Source organism: Amphibalanus amphitrite, unplaced genomic scaffold (genome assembly GCF_019059575.1).
Source record: "Amphibalanus amphitrite isolate SeventyFive unplaced genomic scaffold, NRLGWU_Aamphi_draft 000193F_arrow, whole genome shotgun sequence".
Lineage (NCBI taxonomy): Eukaryota > Metazoa > Arthropoda > Thecostraca > Balanomorpha > Balanidae > Amphibalanus > Amphibalanus amphitrite.
In genome coordinates this window covers 258,674-264,673 of record NW_024881688.1, presented here as the reverse complement: position 1 = coordinate 264,673, position 6,000 = coordinate 258,674, and positions in this window count along the sequence as shown.

The window sequence follows — 6,000 nt, the reverse complement described above, 5'->3', positions numbered from 1 at the left end:
CTGAGATCACCGCAGCGCCGTAAAAATGTCAGCCGATTCAAAGGTTTCACAGAGTTCAGGAAGTCATGATCGGGCGCTGACCGATTTTCTGCAGCGCCGAAAAATGCCGAAACCATCTCAGGTACTCGATGAGCGCATCGATCCACGCTGGCGTCTCATTAAACGCACCCAGGACCCATTGCCATGCCGATCGGTCTCGGTGACTCGGGGACCGCTGTGTCATGTGGGCCGTTGTTGCGCGCGGCCCCGGGTGTCGAGGAGGTCGGCTACCTCGTGCTAATGATGAGCACCGCTCGGTGGCACATAGCTGACAGTGGTTCGGCGGTGACGGTGGCGCGGGAAGCGGAAAGGGACGAGTGGCGACCTTCGAGCGGAACCGGGAGGAGGATATGGGTCAGAGCGGGACGGGAGGGGACGCTGAGGACCTGCCGACTGGAAGTGGGGTGGGACCGATGTAAACAAAGTGACGGAACTGTTACAATTACAAAACGAACAAAAATGGAGTGCCACTAAAAATGTGTTTAAAGCAAACGTCATGGTTCATTTCCGTGAGAGTCGATATTTTTAAACCCAGACGTTTTCTCAGCTGATAAGCAGTTATTTCAAATAGCTTGGATAGTCTAAAGGTGCCCGAGTTTTTATTACCAACCTGTTTTCATATGTAGGTACCTATGCCGCGGAGTGTTGACCCTACCTTTTTATCCGATGCAAGTTAGTTTTTGGGGTGTTGAATAATGATAAGGCTGACGTTCGATCGAGTTTGAAACGTGATTACTGATTTTTAAGCATGTCAGACACGTCCCTTTATTACGAGCTAAGTGGCAAAAGGTGTCCTTACTCCTTATAAACTTTCAACTACGTCATAACAATAGGATACAATTTTGTGAATTATTGCCTAGATACCTACAATAAGAAGTGGACACTGAATTAACGAACGACAATGTTATCACTGAGATCGTTTAACAATGAACTGCGTGGAGCAACGTCTTTGGTTCTTAATCTTTTTTTTTTTTGGTACCTACTTCCAGTTCGTTTTAAATAGCAGCATATCTGATGCACTCCATGTGCCGGTGCACTGCTGGAATGCGCCAGTTGTGGTCGGACGAATCTTTCACTCGGATGTCGTCGTCTGCGATGCACCCGTGCGTTACATCATTTGCCACGGCTTGGCTGCGCGGTCATAATCCCACCGCGCACAGCTGCCGGCGGCTCCCAGGCTGGAGTCGAGAGAGACGGGACTGATGGGACCGGACGAATGGGGTGGAACGGGACAGGTCGGGACGGACAGGATGGATGGAACGGGACAGGACGGGACAGGACGGGACGGACAGGACGGGACGGACAGGATGGGACGGACAGGACGGGACGGACAGGACGGGACGGACAGGACGGGACGGACAGGACGGGACGGACAGGACGGGACGGACAGGACGGGACGGACAGGACGGGACGGACGGGACGGGACGGGACGGGACGGGACGGGACGGGACGGGACGGGACGGGACGGGACGGGACGGGACGGGACGGGACGGGACGGATAGACAGGATGGGGCAGGACAGGAGAGACAGTAAGTGCGAGTTATATGTGATTATGAATTGATGGTTGAACCGGGGCTTCAGCACGCACGCTTAAAACGTGCCTAGAAGGAAACATGCAACGATTTCTGCAAATACGAGTACCTTTCTCATTATCTGATATTTCTAAGTTTATAAGCCGAAGAAGCTCCTAGTGTTGATCGAAGAAACCAGCGCCTAATAAGACGCACGCCATTTCTATTTGCATCATCATGCCGTTTCGGCCGACTTCCTTGCCCCTCCGTCCTTGGCTCCGTCCCAGCCGCCGTGGATAACGGTCTATAGTCTGCGCCATCCGAGAATGTCCTATGGGCCGCCGTTCGGCCTCTCCGCCGCCCAATGCCGTCCAGCGTGGACCCATGCCGTCTCAGTCCGTCCCGGTCCGGACCCGTGCGGACCCGGTCCGGTCCGAGAAGTCCCATTGTCGTTCCAGTGCGGAACGGAGGAGCGGCCGCCGTCGCCGCTGGACCGTGAAGAGAGCATCGAACTGGCGTCACGGGTGCGCCGGTGACGATCTCGAGACTGATCTACGACCGGGCACTGTGTTGGAGACGAGGGAATTGGCCCCGCGGAGTCACTCCGAGCAATTAGATTGGTGTTTCATGCAGGTAGTAGCACGAGACTTAGAGCATTATTGCTCACTTTAGGATTTATTTAGAGGTGTTAATCAGTTGCACTGTAGCAAACCAAACGCACCACGAACCGTGAAGCCTGGTAAAATAATTGCGAAAATGTAACTACCGTTGTAAAACGATTGGACACAAATGTTCTATTCAGCCGTGAAGCGCAGTCTGAAGTTACGGTTGTTGGTCCGGCTGGGTTCAGTCTCCCACCGCCCAACATCACCCCTCTCCGATACCGTTTAACAGGTCTCCAATCGGAGCATTGTCTCAGCCACCCATTGATCAGACCGCTACATCTCAACGAGGCAGCAATGACCGGCGGATTGGCGCGGTCAGTGGACGGACGGAGCTGCTCGGGAGCGGCGGCCAGCTCCCTGCAGCCGGCGCGGTGGCCGGCGGAGGCGCACGTGCTGACGGACGGGAGGAGGGACCTCCGGCGCGCCGGACGGTGTACCCGCGAGTGTAACGGGCCGCCGCAGTGCCTCCACCTCCCCGGCCGGTCGGTGGTCCACCCCAAACACCAAAACAGGCTTAGTTCACATCCGCCGAGACCGGTATGCTAATGTAGCGGCCGTAAGAATACGCGTGTATGTCTGCAAAAAGAATGTTGAACTTGCAACGCACGACGAGTGGCGTCATCACATCGCGGAGACTGCAGTGAGTCGGATTCCGGTAACACCGGACAATTGGCTAGGGGAATACGGATATAACTATCGGAAGCACGCGGACAATTCCAAGTTAATGTATTCAAGAATATGCGTAATGACGTGTTAGACATGGTTCAGATGGCAATGACCTTACAGATTCTTATCTTTGAAGTGGAAAATTGTTCTGTCATCACAAGCTTACAGAGCATGTGAGCATAACAGAAGCTAAGACAAAAATGTGACGAATCCATGGGGGCAGGTCCGGTCAGTTCCCTTTTTCCTCTCGCTTTCCTCTGAAAAGTCGCTCCCAATTCTCCTTCGTTCCTTCTCTGGTCGTTCCTTCCTCATCTCCTCAGTTTATTTTGATCCGACTGTTGGTATAACTGTGGATCTCCGAGAGGTGTGCCGGGATGGACGCCCGTGTTTGAGTCCAGCCAACAGCTGCCTGTGCTTTGGTGGCAGGCGCAGGCCAGCACCGCCCCTCCCCCCCCCCCCCCGGCGCCGAACGTCGTGGCAACTGTTGGCTCCACAAGCTTTTAGCACCATACTGCGACTCGAGTGTCGAACCCGCCAATGAGTCAGGCGGTATTTACTACACAACCGTCGAGGCTGGTTCACAGCTCTGCTGGGAGAAAAACGGACATTTTTCGCTGCTCTGTGACACTGCATCCTGGAACATCAGGTTTCGCGTCTGAAATAATACTGCATTACTGCATGACCCATTGCGTAACTGTCGAAACTGGATCACAGCGCTTCTTTATCTGAACCTTTTTTCAGGTGCAGTCCACTGTTGACTGTGGGCACCGTATCGGTCACACACGGTTGGCTCTGCCCACCATCTGTATCTGTGACCAGCCCCGGGCAGCTCCGGAGGCTGCCCGGCTCCCCCGCTGTGACCGGAGTCCGACACCGTCACCGAGCGGCCGCTCCGTCCGGCGCCTACTGTCCGTCCCGGCGGGGCACAGTGATGCAAATGGGGTTCACGAGTGGCCATAAATACGAAAAAGGCCCAAAATTCAAGTTCACTTAATCGAATAAATCGTAATATGGTCAGTCAGGCAAATGTTTGGGGTGTCTGAAAAAGTATGATTTTAATGTTTTTGTCAAAACCGGCCTCGTGTATGATTGTCAGAAGTTGAGACATTTTCGATGTCGTAAAATGACTGTCAGGTACTTGAAATTCAAGTGCCGCTAGCGTGCGTTCATGTCATACAAACTGCAAAAATTATACATGAAAATGATCCCCGAAACCAGCTGCTTCTAATGCCACGTCATAAAAAGCCGTATCTATTTTGGTTTGGCGGTGAGCTAACTATTTGTGATCATGTTGCAACCGCAGTTTTTTACCAAAAATATTTGCTTTCAATTCACCTACAGCACTTCACACAGTGTGTGCCCGTTAGTGCACCATATCATAACATTCCCTAATCATTTTTGAGTCGCATAGTGAAAGAATTAAGGCGCTAGCACAGGGCTGACCGGCGCTACAGAAGCTTTCGTCCGGCACGGTCGGGTGCCGCGGCGCAGCGGGCGGCCCGGGCGGCCGCGCCGCCGCGCCGCCCTGACGCCGCGCGGCGGCACCCACCCGCCCACTGCGCGCCCACTGCGGCACCCGACCGCCCGGACAAAAACCTCTGTAGCGCCGGTCAGCCCTGTGCTAGCGCCTTAATTTTTTCACGATGCGACTCAGAAATGATTAGGGAAGGCTATGGTATGGTGGACTAACGGGCACACACTGTGTTAAGTGCTGTAGGTGAAACGAAAGCATTTTTTTCTTAGTAAAAAACTGCGATTGCAACATGATGATAAATAGTCAGATTACCGCCAAAGTGAATGAGATACGGCTTTTTGTGACCCGGCATTAGAAGCAGAAGGCTTTGGGGATCATTCCCATGCATAATTTTTTCAATTTGTACGAAATGAACGCAAACCAGCGGCGTTTGAACTTGCGAGTGTCTGACCGTCATTTTACGACCTAGAAAATGTCACGACTTCTGACGATTATACACGAGGCCGGTTTTGACAAAAACATGAAAACCATGTGATTTCAGATGCCCTAAACATTTGTCTACTCGGCCATATCGCAATTAACTCGGTTTGGTGAACTTGACTTTTGGGTATTTATGGCCACTCGTGAACCCCATTTGCATCACTGTGCGGGGGCCGGCTTTGTGGGAGCACACCCCGTGTCTGACCACCGGACTGAGATGGGCCGTGACACGAGCGGCGGGGCTCCTCCCGGCTCAGCTCTGTCACGGGCGGCTCCGCGAGCTCTCCGGTCAACGCCACCGCCCGCGGAGGACCGGCCGGCGCTCACCGCCGCCCGGAGTTGACAAAACACGGCGCCAAATCCGCCCGGATCGTCCGTGACGGACGGCGCGGAACGCAAACAGTGCGGTACCGGTCCGCCGGAGATGGATTAGCCCAGTTTGGACACTGATTACTGCACTACGTGGGAATTACACATTACGGTAGCTTCAGACACGCGAGACGTGGGATTAGAATACCGGTGAAATCATGACTCATTTAATTAACGCTTAGCAGCTCGAGGTATTGCCACCAAGCGGGGCTTCAATCATCGGGTAATGAGGAAAGATGCTTTGTTGATTTGTTTTACAATAGATCTTGAATGTTGGAACGCATACCCATGCCCACACCACCTCTCTACCACCTGTCATTGCTCATTGGTGTGACCGCGGCCGTTCGGACGCCTCCGCTGCTGTCACTGACCCGTCGTGTGACCTGTGAACAGTTATGACCCCTCTGAGCGGCCCGGTCGCCTGGGACACAGACAGCCGTGCAGCCTGGGGTTGCATTCTGGACAGCATGCCGTGATAATTGGCCCCGGCCTGCCAGTCGGCCGACCCGAATGGAGACTGATGGCCCGCGGAGACCGGTGACCGAGACCGGTAGACGGCCATGCCATGACATAGCCAAGGACTGATGGGCCCGTATGACACACCATTTCTCATAAGAATAATATGAAAATAAATATCGAATAACAGTATGGTGAGAAACAAACTCGACAGTTTCTCTTGGCTGCAAAGTCCCACCATCTAGCAAAAAAACCTTTTTAATTTCCGCCTGCAATCCAACTCCGACCAGGAACTTCGGAAGCCGATGCACTGAGGTACAGACCGGGCACTGGTTTGGTT